Source organism: Salvelinus fontinalis, chromosome 17 (assembly GCF_029448725.1).
Source record: "Salvelinus fontinalis isolate EN_2023a chromosome 17, ASM2944872v1, whole genome shotgun sequence".
Classification (NCBI taxonomy): Eukaryota; Metazoa; Chordata; class Actinopteri; order Salmoniformes; family Salmonidae; genus Salvelinus; species Salvelinus fontinalis.
Genome location: NC_074681.1, coordinates 15,259,639 through 15,279,690, shown reverse-complemented (window position 1 = coordinate 15,279,690; position 20,052 = coordinate 15,259,639). Strand labels below are relative to the sequence as shown.

The 20,052-nt window shown below is 42.5% G+C and overlaps 1 protein-coding gene across 1 annotated transcript in view; it reads left to right on the top strand.

Annotated features, from left to right (window-relative positions):
- The window catches only part of LOC129813767 (epidermal growth factor receptor-like), a 106,365-nt gene that overhangs the window by 610 nt on the left and 85,703 nt on the right, over nt 1-20,052 (top strand). The window lies entirely within an intron of this gene.

Here is a 20,052-nt window from a genome sequence, read left to right as displayed (position 1 = left end):
ACTACAGCGCAACTACGGTACGCATCCCATGCGAAACGAATAATTTATGCTGCGTTCATAACCAAGTGGGAAGGTGGTATTTACCACATACGAATTCGAAAAATCCACTTGAAAGCCCCTCCAACTGGTAATTACTAGGTATATCATCCCTGAGCTCCGACTTCGCCCACATGCTGAACTCTGACGTCACCTAAGGAAATGACATCAGTAACAGCATTTTCATCAGTTAAATGCAACAACATTATTTATAAAAAGCAATCTATTCATATGTTTGTTGAACACTAATATCTTTACAAGCATGTACTTTTAGTGTATGGTTGATGCAGCTTGTTGGCCAATGAGTTCAACGCATGTGAATGCATCCAACTGGCTTTACAACTTGACAACTGGTAATTACCACCTTCCCGCTTGGTTAGGAATGCAGCATTAGGCAACGCACCAGAATATTCTAGCCATTGATGATGCCCTGGAAAGGAAGGAGAGTTGTTTTTCAATGACTTCCACTGTATCACATTTTACATTGTAACATATACTACATGACCGAAAGTATGTGGACACCCGCTTGCCGAACATCTCATTACAAAATCATGGGTATTAATATGGAGTTAATCCCTCCTTTGCTGCTTATAACAGCCTCCATTCTTCTGGGAAGGCTTTCCACTAGATGTTGGAACATTGCTGTGGGGACTTGTTTACATTCAGCCACAAAAGCATTAGTGAGGTTGGGCACTGATGTTGGGCAGTTAGGCCTGGCTCACAGTTGGTGTTCCAATTCCTCCCAAAGGTGTTCAATGGGGTTGAGGTCAGGGCTCTGTGCAGGCCAGTCAAGTTCTTCCACACCGATCTCAAAAACCATATCTGTATGGACCTCGCTCTCAGCATGAGGGCATTGTCATGCTGAAACTATAAAGGGCCTTCCTCAAACTGTTGCCACAAAGTTGGAAGCACAGAATTGTCTAGAATGTCAGTGTATGCTGTATGTAGCATTAAGAATTCCCTTCACTTGAATTAAGGTGCCTAGCCCGAACCATGAAAAACATTCCCAGACCATTATTCCTCCTCCACCAAACTTTACAGTTGGCACTATGCATTGGGGCAGCTAGGGTTCTCCTGGCATCCGCCAAACGCAGATTCGTCCGTCGGACTGCCAGATGGTGAAGCGTGATTCATCACTCCAGAGAGTGCGTTTCCACTGCTCCAGAGTCCAATGGTGGCAAGCTTTACACCACTCCAGCCGACGCTTGGCATTGCGCATGGTGATCTTAGGCTTGTGTGTGGCTGCTCGGTCATGGAAACCCGTTTCATGAAGCTCTCTAAGAACAGTTATTGTGCTGCCGTTGCTTCCAGAGGCAGTTTGGAACTCGGTAGTGAGTGTTGCAACTGAGGACAGACGATTTTGACATGTTCAGCACCCGACGCCCCCGTTCTGTGAGCTTGTGTGGCCTACCACTTAGCGGCTGAGCCGTTGCAGCTCCTAGACGTTTCCACTTCACAATAACAGCACAGTTGACCGGTGCAGCTCGAGCAGGGCATACATTTGACGAACTGACTTGTTGGACGAACTGACATCCTATGACGGTGCCACGTTGAAAGTAACTGAGCTCTTCAGTAAGACCATTCTACTGCCAATGTTTGTCTATGGAGATTACATGGCTGTGTGCTCGACTTTGTACACCTGCCAGCAACAGGCGTGGCTGAAATAGCCAAATCCACTCATTTGAAGGGGTGTCCACATACTTTTGTATATATAGTGAATGCTGGAGAACAATTTTTGGTGCATATTTAATTGACCAGTGTTTTATTTTGTTTGAGTATGCCAGTATGCCACTCACTTTACCTGCTGGATGATTTGTGTATTAGCTTTGAGAAACTCCAGGTGGTGATTGTTCCGCTTTACTTGGTCAGTTGCCATTGTCCTCTCTTCTCTCCTGTTCTTTGGGACTTCACATTTTATACTTGACGTTAACATAGTTTTCTTATCTTGGGGTGTTTTTTGCTCTCCCTACTATGTACTTTTGACACCTCAAATGCATTTAAACCAGGAGCCAATAAGACTAACATCCAGTGAATTACATGTTATCCCTCAGCTGACAAGAAGGCAAATTGATTATTTTGTGGTGGCAATATCTTGGAAAAAATCTTTATTGAGATCAAAACATTTATGTTGGGTAGCTTGCGGATGTTGTTGTTTAGAGCCATTTACAATAAGTGCACTCAAACTAGGAGGCCAAAAACATGGTTCCTGACTAGCTCCAATTGCAACGGGTTTCATCAGCTGGTTCTATTAAGTTTAGGGCTGGGAATTGTCAGGAACTTCACGGTATGATATTATCACGACACTTGGGTGCCGATACAATATGCATTGAGATTCTATTTGTATTGCGATTCGATACTGTGATTTTTTTTAAATATTTTTTTTATTTAACTTGATGTTTTAAGCATATTGCTCACCATATGGCTGCCTCAGAGCGACAAGAGAACATGAGAAAAACGAGTTTTGATCAGTCAGGGAAATAAAAGTGCTAAAAACAAATTGGCTCCTTATTTAAAAAGAAGATGGAGAACAAGCTATGGAGGAAAAACGCTTTTTGTGCAGGTACCCCCCCATCACTAATGAAGAGAAGATCCTTTCCCAGTCCTAGCCGGTGTTCACACAATCATAACAAGGCAGGCATGTTTGTGAGCCAAAAGACAGATTTCCTAAATATTTCAGAGCAGCTAAACAAACCGGACAGCGCACATTGGCCCCCTGTTGTGAAAGGACCCTAAATAAGGCTTTTAGAGAGCCAATAAAAAGAGAGAGAAGCAAAGAAATAGTCACTGGACTGGAGAACTTGTCTTTTTAAGTTTCAGTACATAGAACATATGTTTAGAAAGATGGTGTTACACAGAATTTCACAGTCCTGCCGTATGGTTTAAGAGGACGAAGGCAAACATGTTTTTGTTTGGCCACGGGCTGTGACAGATGTTTCTTTTACTCGCAACTTTTTCATGACACACACTCACAGTTCGCAAAATATTCAAGCCAGAATGAACATGGTGCGAAATTACAGTATGTTATAGTCTGTTAATTTTACATAATTCTCCTCATTTTGGCTGATGGCAAAACAACAATCTGAAACGTTTCAGTATGTCTTATAAAAGTAGCTGAGAGGTTCAGATTGCTGAGTGTTTGTGGTTACACATAAAGTGATGAGTTACTCAGTAAATAGAGAAGATGTCAAGAATGTCACAATATGTTAATGAGGTTCAGGTTGTGCCTTGTCTTTCCCATTCAACTCATCTTTTGAAAAGTACTCTAAACTAGTGGATTTTTCTAGAATTCAAGAGACTATTCTTTCTCTCCTGGGGCTAAATGTCAGTGTTGAACTGGTGGGAGAAAAACACTAACAAACCTCCACAGTACTGTTCTTCCTAAATTAGTGACAACTAGAGCTGAAAGTCCTGCCTGAGTTTGCACTGGGGATCTGAAAATATTTAGTAGATGTGGTTATCCTGTATGCATGGGGATGACATCAAGGCGAGGCAGTGGGCTAATGTGCTCCCTATCCCCTCTTTGAGATGAATGGGAGATTTGACAATGCATTTAGCAACAATTACCCATCTCCCACAGGAAGGGGGCCATGTCAATAATTTTTATTTATTTATTATTTTATTGAACCTTTATTTAAACTAGGCAAGTCAGTTAAGAACAAATTCTTATTTACAATGACGGCCTACCCCGGCTTAACCCTCCCCTAACCAGGACGACGCTGTGCCAATGGTGCGCTGCCCTATGGGACTCCCGATCACGGCCGGTTGTGATACACCCCGGGATCGAACCAGGGTCTGTAGTGACACCTCTAGCATTAGAACGCTGTGCCACTCGGGAGGCCAAAGCGTTCTGCCAGTCCTACTGTGATAGCCTGGGCCCAGCACCCCATTTAGTGCTGCTGGTGGTGGGATTTAGGTAGAACTAGTGTTGAGAGATCTTCCCATGTTTATTTCTGCAAGTTGGTGCTAACCTGGTCCCAGATCTGTTTGCACTGTCTTGCCAACGCCATTGCTGTCATTGTCATGCCAAACAGACTACGTTGGCGCAGAGTTTCCCCTAGATAGTTTTTCACTGGCGGGGTCCCTAAATCAATAACTTTGGACTTTAGTCAAGGGCCTGCCTACAATATTTGGTAAAAAAAAGTTAATCTGAGAGCTCATCTGATGTTTCTTCCTGCACGCCATTGGTATCAATGATGATAAACTGTTATCTTCTGAGAGGACGCTAATATAACCCAGATAATTATCCTCATCATCCACCCAGAAGCAATCACTCCAGCAATTATACATTACTGGGCTCGAATGCATTTCAGTCAATGTGTCTTCCAGTGGATCTCTATTTGGAGAACTCGGAGATGGTTGAGATGGTTCTTGCTGCAGTCACCCCAAAATTCCTGTTTTTGAAGGTAGAGATGACACATCGAATTTGCAAATAGATGGCTGACATATTTTTTTTATTGCAGGCAGTCCTAAAAATTCCTCCCATCTTTTCGATGTGTCATCATATCACATGTCTCCCCATGCCAAGCTGTCAGAGAGAGAAGAGATATAGAGTAGGAAGAGGTCCCCTCAGGTCCTTCCTATCTGTCTCTGTGAGTCTAGAGATAATAAAAGATTACCTGTGACAGATCAGTCTAATCATAGGGACATGTTCGCAGCTAAATCCTTAATCCCCATCACAACACCAGGCTGCCTGCAAAGCAAGGGCTGGCCTGCGTGGGCACAATCTACCAAGCCCGCTTATATCAATATGCTGCAATATTCTGCTATTCCCAGTTAATAGATGACTGGAGCTCTTGTATGATGGTAGGTCTGGGTGACTGAGAGCATGTAAGATGTGTAGGTATATGTCCAGTGAAAGTGCCACAGGCAAACTGCTATCTTTTAATGAAGCTGTGTGAATAGTATCATATATTCAGACTCATATCTCGCCTATTCTTGTATAAGAGAATATTACATATTGGCACAGCAGGTGCTGGAGGTCAAAGATTATATTCAGGTCTGACCTGATGAAGAACTAAGGGATAAAATATTGTCAATAAAGCATAGATTGCATTGTGCTTACTATTCTTTTTTACCTTTGGCCTTCTTGCACACCTTAATTATCATACCTCAGTGCCACTGTACCATACCAGAAACCTTATCTTCCATAACACGTAATGTTCTCTGTCGGATTCCAACCAACAACATCTCTCTAGTCTCTCCATCCATCATCTATTGTTTTCCATAATTTCAGAAAAACATTTTATTTTCATTAAGGCCCACTGTAGGATCAGATTGATATTGCCATTGTCAGCATTAGTGAAATATAGGTTACAATACTTCAGTAACCCTAGAATCTCAGCTTGGCTGTTCAGTAGAATCTAGGGGGTGCTTGCCTGGTTATTGTAGCCTCTCTAACAGACCTGGGTTCAAACAGTATTGGTTTTCTTTCAAATACTTTTGAGTGTTTGATTGAGCCCTGCTTAGAGTGCCAGAAGTGAGGGGGTTGCACTTTTGGGACTAACCCATTGTTTCCATTGCGCCAGGGCAAGCTCAGTCAAGGGCAGGTAAAGTGTTTGAAAGAAAACAAACACTATTTGAACCCAAGCGTGTTCTCTGACCTTCCCAGATTTCTCATCTGCTCAAGCCATTGTTGTGGATATGGCTTCTGGAGCATGGCCATGAGAGCTAACTGCGGGCTGACAGCTGGGGGAAAACTCACTCTGTTTCTGCTACTCTCTTTGATAAACTAATCTACCTCAGAGTGGCAGAGAAGGATTACATTTGGAGTACAGTTTCACAGAGGGACAATGGTGTTTCTGTAGATTGCAGGTATCCAGGAAGCAACACCTATAGATCTGCTGAGCATTGTGATCTATGGCCAACACGAGCAAGGGCGCCAAGCTGTGGTTCACAATCAACAGCCTCTATGCAAAGGAGATGTGTCGTGCTGCATGAGGCAAATGGTGGTCACACCAGATACTGACTGGTTTTCTGATCCACACCCCAACCTTTTTTTAAAGTTACCTGTGACCAACCGATGCATATCTGTATTCCCAGTCGTGTGAAATCTATAGATTGTCCTAATGAATTTATTTAAATTGTCTGATTTCCTAATATGAACTGTAACTCAGTAAAATCTTTAAAATGTTTGCATGTTGCATTTATATTTTTGTTCTGTGTACAGTATGTAGAATATTGTTGGCCTGTTGGAAACTACAATTCCCTACAGTTCTGGCTTGATCTGATCTATCTCTAGAGAAACTACGCAATGTGTACATTGAGCACACCAAAAAAAGGTAAATTGGCTGTTTAAAAAAACAAAAAATAACAGGATATTCGGCTAATTGCTCAGCACTATCATAAGCTGAAGCTATAGGAGCCCATTGTTATTCTTGAGTTCCGTTATGTCATTAGGACACCATTAATACCAGCGTGTTATCATGAATCTGGCTTCTGTTCATGTTTGCTGTCATGGAAATGAATCAATGTGTCACGATAAGCAGTTCTTGTGCTGTTAGGCATACCAGATGGTCAATAGTGATGGAAAGTATTGAACAGTCCCTATCTCACACAGACAGACATACTTACAGTTGATTATCAATAAACACACTGTTTGTATCCATAGGTAGACTACTGTGTCATCACCAATGCAGAATCCTGAAGATATGCATGGGAAAAGTGACTTTGTCTGCATGTAGTTACTCATTGAGCTTATTTCTTTGTTTGTGGTAACAGAGTCATGGAGTTCTTTTTTAGCCTTTCCATGATCCAGTGGGTCACCTGTGGCTGTGTGAGAGGCTCCAGTGGAAAGAGACGCATGAATTTAGTCTGGAAAAACTAGCTAAAGGTCCTGCTGCTATCTTACCATCTCAACAGGTGCAGCCAATCTGGTGTACCAGGAAAACAGCCCACTGTTCACTTGAGTTCTTCGACCCCCCCCCCCCCCTCCTTATAATTACTGCATTCAAGCCATATTTTACCAATAACAAAGTTTATCAGATAATACAGATTGTGAATTGAATGCTTTGACTGAATATGAATGTTGTCTTCCCCATAACCAAAATCACTCCCAACATCCATTAATAGAACACACAGATAACTTACAATATTTGTATATGTTGTTGCATGATTTATAAATGTAGCATATTCGGTAACCGTAGGCCTGCATCAATATACAGCAGCAAACAGCTATTCAAATATTGAACAGCAATAATGGCACAAACATTGGCAGTTGTTCCTCTGTGTTGTAAAAGAGACAAGACCAGTGCCATAAGTGCAAAAGGGGTTGTATGTCAATAAAAGCATATTGATGACAGCTAATTGAAAAAGCCACTTCGTTCCCTTGCTTGGTTTTTGTCTGCTTGGTTGGCTGAAAGCACTGAAATGGTTTATGCAAACAGAAGTAGTATGTAAAGATGGAAAGTGGCAAATAAATGCATTTTCCATCGCGGCTTAGGCCTATCCTGTGGGTCTCTCACCCTCTCTCTCTCTCTTCTCTCTGTCCCTCTCTCGCTCTTTCTCATCTTGACTCATCTCACTACTGAACCTTGGCCTTCAACAGATAAGTGACTCATATTTCTTCTCTTTTGACCAAGAAGGAAGATCTGATCACCTAAAAACAATGCACATTTTCCTGACAGTGGCTTGCAAAGGATATGCATTTTCATACCTTTTTTGTTATTGTGCATATTAATTTGAACATGGTTATACAAATTAGAGGTCGACCGATTATGATTTTTCAACACCCATACCGATTATTGGAGGACCAAAAAAAGCCGATAGCGATTAATCTGACAATTTTTATATATATATTTGTGATGGATCCTATCATGACCTGGTCCATTAGTTCATATAGCCTACAGTGCATTTGGAAAGTATTCAGACCCCCTGACTTTTTCCACATAATGACAAAGCAAAAACATGTAAAAAAAAAATAAAATAAAATGTGCACAGCTATTTTCAGGTCTCTCCAGAGCTATTTGATCGGGTTCAAGTCCAGGCTCTGGCTGGGCCACTCAATGACATTCAGAGTCGTTGTCCTATTGGAAGGTGAACCTTCACCCCGGTCTGAGGTCCTGAGCGCTCTGGAGCAGGTTTTCATCAAGGATCTTTGTACTTTGCTCCGTTCATCTTTCCCTCGATCCTGACAAGTCTCCCAGTCCCTGCTGCTGAAAAACATCCCCACAGAATGATGCTGCCACTACCATGCTTCACCGCAGGGATCGTACCAGGTTTCCTCCAGATGTGACGCTTGGCATTCAGGCCAACGAGTTCAATCTTGGTTTCCTCAGACCAGAGAATCTCTTTTCTCATAATCTGAGAGTCCTTTAGGTTCCTTTTGGCAAACTCCAAGTGGGCTGTCATGTGCCTTTTATTGAGGAGTGGATTCCGTCTGTCCACTCTACCATAAAGGCCTGATTGGTGGAGTGCTGCAGAGATGGTTGTCCTTCTGGAAGCTTCTCCCATCACCACAGAGGAACTATGGAGCTCTGTCAGAGTGACTATTGGGTTCTTGGTCACCTCCCTGACCAAGGCCCTTCTCCCACGATTACTCAGTTTGGCCTGGCGGTCAGCTCTAGGAAGAGTCTTGGCGCTTCCAAACTTCTTCCATTTAAGAATGATGGAGGCCACTGTGTTCTTGGGGACCTTCAATGCTGCAGACATTTTTTTTGTACCCGTCCCCATATCTGTGCCTCGACACAATCGTGTCTCTGAGCTTTACGGACAATTACTTCGACCTCATGGCTTGGTGTTTGCTCTGACATACACTTTCAACTTTGGGACCTTATATAGACAGGTTTGTGCCTTTCCAAATCATGTCCATTCAATTGAATTTACCACAGGTGGACTCCAATCAAGTTGTAGAAACATCTCAAGAATGATCAATGGAAACAGGATGCCCTTGAGCTCAAATTCGATTCTTCTGTTTTTTATTTGTATAAGTTAGCAAAAATAAGTTAGCAAAAATGTTAGCAAAAAATGTTAGCAAAAATGTAAAAAAAACTGTTTTCACTTTTTCATTATGGGGGTATTGTGTGTAGATTGATGAGGAAAACAAATAATGTCATCCATTTTAGAATAAGGCTATAACATAACAAAATGTGGAAAAAGTCAAGGGGTCTAAATACTTTCCGAATGCACTGTATGTAGTTAATTTGTCCACTTTTATAAGTAAATTCATTCTCCTATCTGTTCTGAATCTAGATTTAGATGTGGAATGTTTGCCTTCTATTTTCCCTTCCAGTTGTAGATCTAGGTTGCTGCTTGTTTTATGATATCTTGATTATAAGGAATCCCTATTCACTCTGGCCCTGATTCCCTTTTTATATGTCTTGCTCCCAGACAAACTAAACAACTTCTTTGCTCGCTTTGAGGACTATACAGTGCCATCGACACGGCCCACTACCAAAACCTGTGGGCTCTCCTTCACCGGAGCCAACGTGAGTAAAACATTTAAATGTATTACCCCTCGCAAGCCGCGTCCTCAGAGCATGCACAGACCAGCTGGCTGGTGTGTTTACGGACATATTCAATCAATCCCTATCCCAGTCTGCTGTTCCCACATGCTTCAAGAGGGCCACCATTGTTCCTGTTCCCAAGAAAGCGAAGGTAACTGAGCTAAACGATTATCACCCTGTAGCACTCACTTCAGTCATCATGAAGTGCTTTGAGAGACTAGTCAAGGATCATATTACCTCCACCCTACCTGACACCCTAGACCCACTCCAATTTGCTTACCGCCCCAATAGGTCCACAGACGATGCAACGACGATACGAAAGAGTGGTTGAACAGGCTAGTAATCGCAACAAATCGCAACAGTTGAGGCAGATAATTTTAGGACGAGAGGTACCAGATTGTCTAGCCCAGCTGATTTGTAGTGGTCCAGATTTTGCAGCGCTTTCAGAACATCAGCTATCTGTATTTGGGTGATGGAGTAGTGGGGGAGGCTTAGGCAAGTTGCTGTGGGGGGTGCAGAGCTGTTGACCGGGGTAGGGGTAGCCAGGTGGAAAGCCATGGCCAGCCGTAGAAAAATGCTTATTGAAATTCTCGATTATCGTAGATTTATTGGTGGTGACAGTGTTTCCTAGCCTCAGTGCAGTAAGCAGCTTGGAGGAGGTGCTCTTATTCTCCATGGACAAACAGTGTAACAGAACCTTATCGAGTTTGTGCTGCAGGATGCAAATTTCTGTTTGAAAAAGCTAGCCTTTGCTTTCCAAACTGCTGTGTGTATTGGTTCCTAACTTCCCTGAAAAGTTGCATATCGCGGGGGCTATTCGATGCTAATGCAGTATGCCACAGGATGTTTTTGTGCTATATCTGTTCTTAGTTCTAAATCTTTTGAATGGGGCATGCTTATTTAAGATGGTGAGGAAAGCACTTTTAAAGAACAACCAGGCATCCTCCACTGACGGAATGAGGTCAATATCCTTCCAGGATACCCGGGCCAGGTCGATTAGAAAGGCCTGCTTGCTGAAGTGTTTTAGGGAGCGTTTGACAGGGATGAGGGGTGGTCGTTTGACCGGGAACCCATTACGGACGCAGGCAATGAGGCAGGGATTGCTGAGATCCTGGTTGAAGACAGCAGAGATGTATTTAGATGGCAGGTTTTTCAGGATGATATCTATGAGGGTGTCCGTGTTTATGGATTTAGGGTTGTACCTGGTAGGTCCCATGATAATTTGTGTGAGATTGAGGGCATCTAGTTTAGATTGTAGGACGGCTGGGGTGTTAAGCATATCCCAGTTTAGGTCACCTAACAGTACAAACTCTGAAGATAAATGAGGGAAATTAATTCACATATAGTGTCCAGGGCACAGCTGGGGGCTGAGGGGGGTCTATAACAAGCGACAACAGGGAGAGACTTATTTCTGGAAAGGTGGATTTTTAAAAGTAGATGCTCAAACTGTTTTGGCACAGACCTGGATAGCATGACAGAACTGTGCAGGCTATCTCTGCAGTAGATTGCAACTCCACCCCCTTTGGCAGTTCTATCTTGGCGGAAAATGTTGTAGTTGGAGATGGACATTTTTTGGTTGCCTTCCTAAGCCAGGATTCAGACACGGCTAGGACATCAGGGTTGGCGGAGTGTGCTAAAGCAGTGAATAAAACAAACTTAGGGAGGAGGCTTCTGATGTTAACATGCAAGAAACCAAGGCTTTTACGATTACAGAAGTCAACAAATTATAGCGCCTGAGGAATAGAAGTGGAACTGGGGGCTACAGGGCCTGGGTTAACCTCTGTATCACCAGAGGAACAGAGGAGGAGTAGGATAAGGGTACGGCTAAAGGCTATAAGAACTGGTCGTCTAGTTCAGGATAAAAGGAGAAGATTTCTGGGCGTGGTAGAATAGATTCAAGGCATAATGTACAGACAATGGTATGGTAGGATGTGAGTACAGTGGAGGTAAACCTAGGCGTTGAGCGACGATGAGAGAGGTTTAGTCTCTGGAGGCACCAGTTTAGCCAGGTGAGGTCTCCGCATGTGTGTGGGGTGGGACAAAAGAGCTATCTAAGGCATTTTGATTGGGACTGAGGGCTCTACAGTGAAATAAAACAATAAGAACTAGCCAAGACAGCAGTAGACAAGGCATATTGACATTAGAGAGAGGCATAAAGCAATCACAGGTGTTGATCAGGAGAGCTAAGACAACGGGTAAATGCCGATGAATGGGCAGAGTGGGTCAGTTAGGTACATACAGGACCTGGTTCGAGGCTGGGGCCGACAGGTAAATAAAATGAGGTACCGTGTTATTGAAACAGTCCAGGGGGCATCAGCTGTGTAGTCGAGTGATCATAGGCTCAAAAGAGCAGTAATAGGTGAGTCAGGGTGCCGTTCGGTAGTCACTACTACGCTAGGCGAGCAGGGGACACAGCATTCAGAAAAGCTAGCGGGCCGGGGCCAGTAGATGGTTCTTCGGCGACATCGAACAGAATAGCCTGTTGAGACCACATCAGGCAATCACGTTGGCAGTCCAGTCGAGATGGATTGGCTGGGCTCCGTGTCGACAGTAAATACAGAGGTGTTAGCTAACAGTAGCCACTCGTTTGCAGCTAGCTAGCTGCGATGATCTGGTGTAATGATGCAGAGCGGCAGGAATCCGGTGATATGGTAGAGAGAAGCAGTCCGATTATGCTCTGGGTTGATATCGCGCTGTGCAGACTGGCAGGTGTTGTCCTAGCTAAGGCTGGCTGATGACCGAGAAAAAGGTGAAGACCGCTAGCTGTGGCTAACAAAGACTAGTAGCTAGTTAGCTGGCTAGCTCCTTATGGAAGTTCCAGTTATAAAAAATAATAATAGCAGATTCCTACCACATTGGATGAGGCGGGTTGCAGGAAAGCATATTTAGTTCGTAGATAGAAAGTGACATTAAGATATATGCAAAAAAGGCCGGCTATTTACACGGGATAAGACAAAGGCAAATACACACGTCTTACTGCTACTCCATTGTCTGTCACCAGTGCAAATACCTTGTATGGGCCAAGGTTATTGATGACTGCCTTCAGCTCATCTGCAATATAGAGACCATTGTGTCTGTTGTCCCTTGTGTCTGTGCTCTTATAGAATACTGGTTGAGGGGTGCAGATGATGTAGTTAATTATTCCTTGCCCACAAACATTCGACCACCCATCAGAGATGATTGCAGTTTGCTTTCTCTATGATTTGCTTGACTTTCACTTGAACTCTGTTGAACTCTGCATCCAGCAAATTAGTAGATAAAGCATGTCTGTTTGGAGGGGTGTATGCTGGGCAAAGAACATTCAGAAATCTCTTCCAATACACATTGCCTGTGAGCATCAGAGGTGAACCAGTTGCATACACAGCTCGAGCAAGACATTCATCAGCATTTCTCTGACTATGTTACTCCATAGGGGTCAAAAAACCTTCTGATTCCAGGAGGACCCTGAGCTGTTGCTATCGATAAGGTGTCAGATTCATCATTTTCACCTCGAATAGATGTAGAGTGACTTTTGTCAGAGGTTGTGAGCGCTGAGGGAATTTTATGCACTTGGCCAGATGATTCTGCATCTTTGTTGCATTCTTCACATATAATTTAGCACTGCATTTGCAAATGTACACAGCTTTTCCTTCTACATTTGCTGCAGTGAAATGTCTCCACACATCAGATAGTGCCCGTGGCATTTTCCTGTAAAGATTAGATTATTTTTTTAAAGAATATAAATTAATACAATTCCATGTACAGATAAATAGTTAAGCAGTGAGATTAAACAACTCCTTTGTAAGATAAATGTTTTAAAATGAAACGTATGGCAACAGGTGAATTAACACTCCTCGGTTAGCAGGCTCAAGCAAGCTAAAACCCACATGGTAGCAAAAACTAACTAGCAGAAAATGTTAAGTTAGAAATGATTTCAACACACTTTGCTGTAGGCTACTATTTAGTAGTTAACAAAAAATCATGTATGTCATATAAAATATATTCACCAAACCCAGTATTGTAATCAAAACGTACCAGAAAGCATGTAGTCCTTGGCTCAGACAGTGTAGTAGTGTGGGCTCAATAGCATCTCATTAGTGTGCAAGATGTTGAGAATCAGCTGTACATGCGATGGAAGAGTGCACTGCACATGTAATGGAAGACTGCACTGTGCATGCAGAGGGTTGCAATTCCATTGAATTGGGGATAGTTTAACCAAAATATGCCACAAGACCTAGAATTGCCATATGTGTGTCCCACAAAAAAAGGTTCATTGTTATAAGCTGACTTTTTTTGGGGTGAATTTAAGCAAAAATCCCCAAATTCCTGGGCTTAAAATCCCATTTATCGGAAAGTTTCCGACCCTTGGCAGCCCTAATTTATAGGCTACCCCGAACTCTGTCTCCGTTTTCTATCGTGTTAAATATGAGTGTCGACCTTCAGTAGGCCTAATTACCGCACACATTCAACTTCCAATTTCCCTTCAGTAGGTATAGTCTACATTATTATTCCATTTAATTACATTTTTTCGTTTACCTTCATTTGTTTACCTTACGCACTCTGATTCTAAATTTCATTCAACCACTGAAAACCGTCCCACTTGCTGGCCAACAGATTTTCTTGTGGAGTTTTCATTTCATAGGGTTTTTAGTACTTTTATCTTAAGCCATCCTTTTAAATATGGTGTTCCTTTTTTAGTTCTAATTTTATCGACAGACTCACTGGAATATATCAAGAGAACGGGTTCAGAATATTAGGGATAAATGAAAGAAAGCCATCTAAATGTATGCATATTAGTCTCCGTTTCAGCACCAATTGGTAGATTTGAAAATACTCTGATCTTGTAGGTAATTTAGGTTTAGAAAAGTATTTATGAATCATAAAAAACAGGTTTGGAGAGTCTTTACACACGAAAGAAAGAAAATGGTGGTTTGATTCATTCTGAAAATGGTAATGTTGGAAGATTAGTGTACATAGAATTATAATAGGGAGAACAGTGTACAATAGTAGGCTATACCCTCGTCTATTGCCTGCACAAATCATGGAACTCTGTGATGACACGGCCAAGTATTGCGCCATGCGTCGGGTTCAAACTGTTACGGCTTCTGCCCTCGGCTCCATGACAATTGAATTAGCCTACATGTGTTTCAAAAAATATACAGTGCATTCAGAAAGTGTTCAGACCCCCTGACTTTTTCCATATTTTGTTAGGTTACAGTCTTATTCTAAAAAATGTTTTTTTTTATTCTCATCAATCTACACACAATATTCCATAACGACAAAGTGAAAACTGGTTTTTAGAAATGTTTGCAAATGTATATAAAACCCCCCAGAATTGCCTTATTTACATACAGTGGGGCAAAAAAGTATTTAGTCAGCCACCAATTGTGCAAGTTCTCCCACTTAAAAATATGAGAGAGGCCTGTAATTTTCATCATAGGTACACTTCAACTATTTTTTTATTTTTTTATTTTACCAGGTAAGTTGACTGAGAACACGTTCTCATTTGCAGCAACGACCTGGGGAATAGTTACAGGGGAGAGGAGGGGGATGAATGAGCCAATTGTAAACTGGGGATTATTAGGTGACCATGATGGTTTGAGGGCCAGATTGGGAATTTAGCCAGGACACCGGGGTTAACACCCCTACTCTTACGATAAGTGCCATGGGATCTTTAATGACCTCAGAGAGTCAGGACACCCGTTTAACGTCCCATCCGAAAGACGGCACCCTACACAGGGCAGTGTCCCCAATCACTGCCCTGGGGCGTTGGGATATTTTTTAGACCAGAGGAAAGAGTGCCTCCTAATGGCCCTCCAACACCACTTCCAGCAGCATCTGGTCTCCCATCCAGGGACTGACCAGGACCAACCCTGCTTAGCTTCAGAAGCAAGCCAGCAGTGGTATGCAGGGTGGTATGCTGCTCGCAACTATGACAGACAACTATGACAGACAAAATGAGATAAAAAATCCAGAAAATCACATTGTAGGATTTTTAATGAATTTTTTTGCAAATTATGGTGGAAAATAAGTATTTGGTCACCTACAAACAAGCAAGATTTCTGGCTCTCACAGACCTGTAACTCCTCTGTCCTCCACTCGTTACCTGTATTATTGGCACCTGTTTGAACTTGTTATCAGTATAAAAGTATAAAAAAGTATAAAAGTATAAAAGACACCTGTCCACAACCTCAAACAGTCACACTCCAAACTCCACTATGGCCAAGACCAAAGAGCTGTCAAAGGACACCAGAAACAAAATTGTAGACCTGCACCAGGCTGGGAAAACTGAATCTGCAATAGGTAAGCAGCTTGGTTTGAAGAAATCAACTGTGGGAGCAATTATTAGGAAATGGAAGACATACAAGACCACTGATAATCTCCCTTGATCTGGGGCTTCACGCAAGATTTCACCCCGTGGGGTCAAAATGATCACAAGAACGGTGAGCAAAAATCCCAGAACCACACGGGGGGACCTAGTGAATGACCTGCAGAGAGCTGTGACCTAAGTAACAAAGCCTACCATCAGTAACACACTACGCCGCCAGGGACTCAAATCCTGCAGTGCCAGACGTGTCCCCCTGCTTAAGCCAGTACATGTCCAGGCCCGTCTGAAGTTTGCTAGAGAGCATTTGGATGATCCAGAAGAAGATTGGGAGAATGTCATATGGTCAGATGAAACCAAAATAGAACTTTTTGGTAAAAACTCAACTCGTCGTGTTTGGAGGACAAAGAATGCTGAGTTGCATCCAAAGAACACCATACCTACTGTGAAGCATGGGGGTGGAAACATCACACTTTGGGGCTGTTTTTCTGCAAAGGGACCAGGACGACTGATCCGTGTAAAGGAAAGAATGAATGGGGCCATGTATAGTGAGATTTTGAGTGAAAACCTCCTTCCATCAGCAAGGGCATTGAAGATGAAACGTGGCTGGGTCTTTCAGCATGACAATGATCCCAAACACACCGCCCGGGCAACGAAGGAGTGGCTTCGTAAGAAGCATTTCAAGGTCCTGGAGTGGCCTAGCCAGTCTCCAGATCTCAACCCCATAGAAAATCTTTGGAGGGAGTTGAAAGTCCGTGTTGCCCAGCAACAGCCCCAAAACATCACTGCTCTAGAGGAGATCTGCATGGAGGAATGGGACAAAATACCAGCAACAGTGTGTGAAAACCTTTTGAAGACTTACAGAAAACATTTGACCTCTGTCATTGCCAACAAAGGGTATATAACAAAGTATTGAGATAAACTTTTGTTATTGACCAAATACTTATTTTCCACCATAATTTGCAAAGAAATAAATTAAAAATCCTACAATGTGATTTTCTGGAATTTTTTTTCTCATTTTGTCTGTCATAGTTGAAGTGTACCTATGATGAAAATTACAGGCCTCTCTCATCTTTTTAAGTGGGAGAACTTGCACAATTGGTGGCTGACTAAATACTTTTTTGCCACACTGTAAGTATTCAGATCCTTTGCTATGAGACTTGAAATTGAGCTCAGGTGAATCTTGTTTCCATTGTTCATCCCTGATGTTTCTACAACTTGATTGGAGTCCACCTGTGGTAAATTCAATTGATTGGACATGATTTTGAAAGGCACACGCCTGTCTCTATATAAGGTCCCACAGTTGACAGTGCATGTCAGAGCAAAAACCAAGCCATGAGGTTAAAGGAATTGTAATAAAGAGCTCCGAGACAGGATTGTGTTGAGGCACAGATCTGGGGTAGGGTAACAAAACATTTCTACAGCATTGAAGTTCCCCAAGAACACAGTGGCCTCCATCATTCTTAAATGGAAGAAGTTTGGAATCACCAACACTCCTAGAGTTGGCCATCCCCGGCCAAACTGAATAATCGGGTTAGGGAGGTGACCAAGAACCCGATGGTCACTCTGACAGAGCTCTAGAGTTCCTCTGTGGAGATGAGACAACCATTTATGGAGCAATCAGACGGAAGCCACTCTTCAGTAAAAGGCACATGACAGCCCACTTGGAGTTTGCCAAAAGCACCTAAAGGACTTTGACCACGAGAAACAAGATTCTCTGGTCTGATGAAACCAAGATTGAACCTCATTGGCCTGAATGCCAAGTGTCACGTCTGGAGGAAACCTGGCACCATCCCTACGGTGAAGCATGGTGGTGGCAGGATCCTGCTGTGGGGATGTTTTTCAGCGGCAGGGACTGGGAGACTAGTCAGGATCGAGTGAAAGATGAGCGGAGCAAAGTACAGAGAGATGCTTGATGAAAACATGCTCCAGAGCGCTCAGGACCTCAGGCTGGGGCGAAGGTTCACCTTCCAACAGGACAACGACCGTAAGCACACAGCCAAGACAATGCAGGAGTGTCTTCGGGACTAGTCTCTGAATGTCCTTGAGTAGCCCGGCCAGAGCCCGGATTTGAACCCGATCGAACAACTCTGGAGAGACCTGAAAATAGCTGTGCAGTGACGCTCCCCATCCAACCTGACAGAGCTTGAGAGGATCTGCAGAGAAGAATGGGAGAAACTCACCAAATAGAAGGCTGTAATCGTTGCCAAAGGTGCTTCAACAAAGTACTGAGTAAAGGGTCTGAATACTTATTTAAATGTAATATTTCAGTTTTGAATACATTTGCAAACATTTTTTTTTAAATCTGTTTTTGCTTTGTCACTATGGGGTATTGTGTGTAGATTGATGAGGGAAAAAAACATATAAAATAATTTTAGAATAAGGCTGTAACGTAACAAAATGTGGAAAAAGTCAAGGTGTCTGAATACTTTTCCAAATGCACTGTATAACTGTTACCAATGATCCTCAGCAACAACCACACGACTGTTACGGCATTTAAAGAGGAACCAAATTAAGGTAAACAAATATAATAATAATATAGGCTATACCAACTGAAGGGAACTAACAGTAAATTGGGCAGTTGAATATGTGTGGTTATTAGGCTTACTGACGGTCGATACTTAACATGATAGAAAAAGGAGACCGAGAAAATCGGGGTAGCCTATAATTTTAAGACATTTGAGAGTGCCAATCCCTGCAAGTCAAAAGTCCAAACAATTTAAGTTCTGCATAACCGCACAGCATTTACAGGGATGCAAACTAGTCATCTTTTGGCGAAATTCGCCGTTTTGAATCCAAAATAGTGATTCGTGTAGATTCGATGAAAAAAGTTCGGGGGGGGGGCTTAGATCACTACTGGCTGTAAGCGAACGAGGGATGCGCATTTGGAGCAATACTGGCTGTATCCAAGGCTCAGCCAATCGTTTACATACAACAGAATACAGCGCAGCATGCGACTGTAGAATGAAGAGACAACCAATTCACTAGGTACGGCATCAGCGCGCGCTCTGGAAAGGCAGCTTGTCAGTTACAGCAGCGCGTCCCCTGAATGATACGGAAGAGGTGACTTTAGGTGAGAAGCCTGACCACGGAGACGGGGTGAGAAGGTGATGAAGCGTACTTCACGAGCTGTAACTGAAAAACGACTGGAATTTGGAAAGTTTGAAGTGAGGGAGAAAGTGTGGTGGAACAAGTATTAGCGTTGTTAAGTATCTTGCTATCTGGATTGAATTCTCCGTTAGCTAGCCAGAGAAATGTTGAGCAACTTTAGCCAATTTATCTGATCAAATAATTAAGTTTATGGTGAGAAAATTAGCTTTCTAATAAAGTCAGACAACATCAGATGAGCTAACATTAATAACCTAACCAATTCGCTGTAGTATTAACTGTTATACGACTCCTTGCTGTTCTTCAAGTTATAACGCGTTAGTTGCTTACTGGACCCTGTCAATCTGTGTGAAATGTTAACTAGCTAACAAACTAAACACTATCTGTTAACTAATGTTTTCCCTCTACAGTAAATATGTGATTAATTTTCAGAATTAGGTGAAAATTAGGCTTAAACTGGATGCTACTATAGAGGTGAAAGGAACACGACACACTTTTCCTCATTCTCACTTTTGCTGGCACATTTTACACTTTCTGCCTGTGGACATATGTTCTACAATGTAATAATGTGCATTGTAGCCCAAATATATTGTTTTTGTTGTGTTGAACTTGACAGTAACACGTATGTGTGAGAATGAGGGGGGATTATACTTTTTTACTCGGCGAATGTTATTTTTGCACACATGTAGCCTTGTGCACTTGATCGATGTCTATAGTGGCCACTATAATAGAGCAAAATTAGAATGCCTGTTTGTCTCATTCTATTTCTACTATAAGGTGTTTTTTCCCCAAGTGCAATATTTATGTGTGTGGTCACAAGCGTTCTATTATAAAGGCTGTCATGGTCACAAGCGTTCTATTATAAAGGCTGTCATGGTCACAAGCGTTCTATTATAAAGGCTGTCATGGTCACAAGCGTTCTATTATAAAGGCTGTCATGGTCACAAGCGTTCTATTATAAAGGCTGTCATGGTCACAAGCGTTCTATTATAAAGGCTGTCATGGTCACAAGCGTTCTATTATAAAGGCTGTCATGGTCACAAGCGTTCTATTATAAAGGCTGTCATGCTCACAAGCGTTCTATTATAAAGGCTGTCATGGTCACAAGCGTTCTATTATAAAGGCTGTCATGGCTAACTGCAATATTAGTGTATTGTTTTTGTC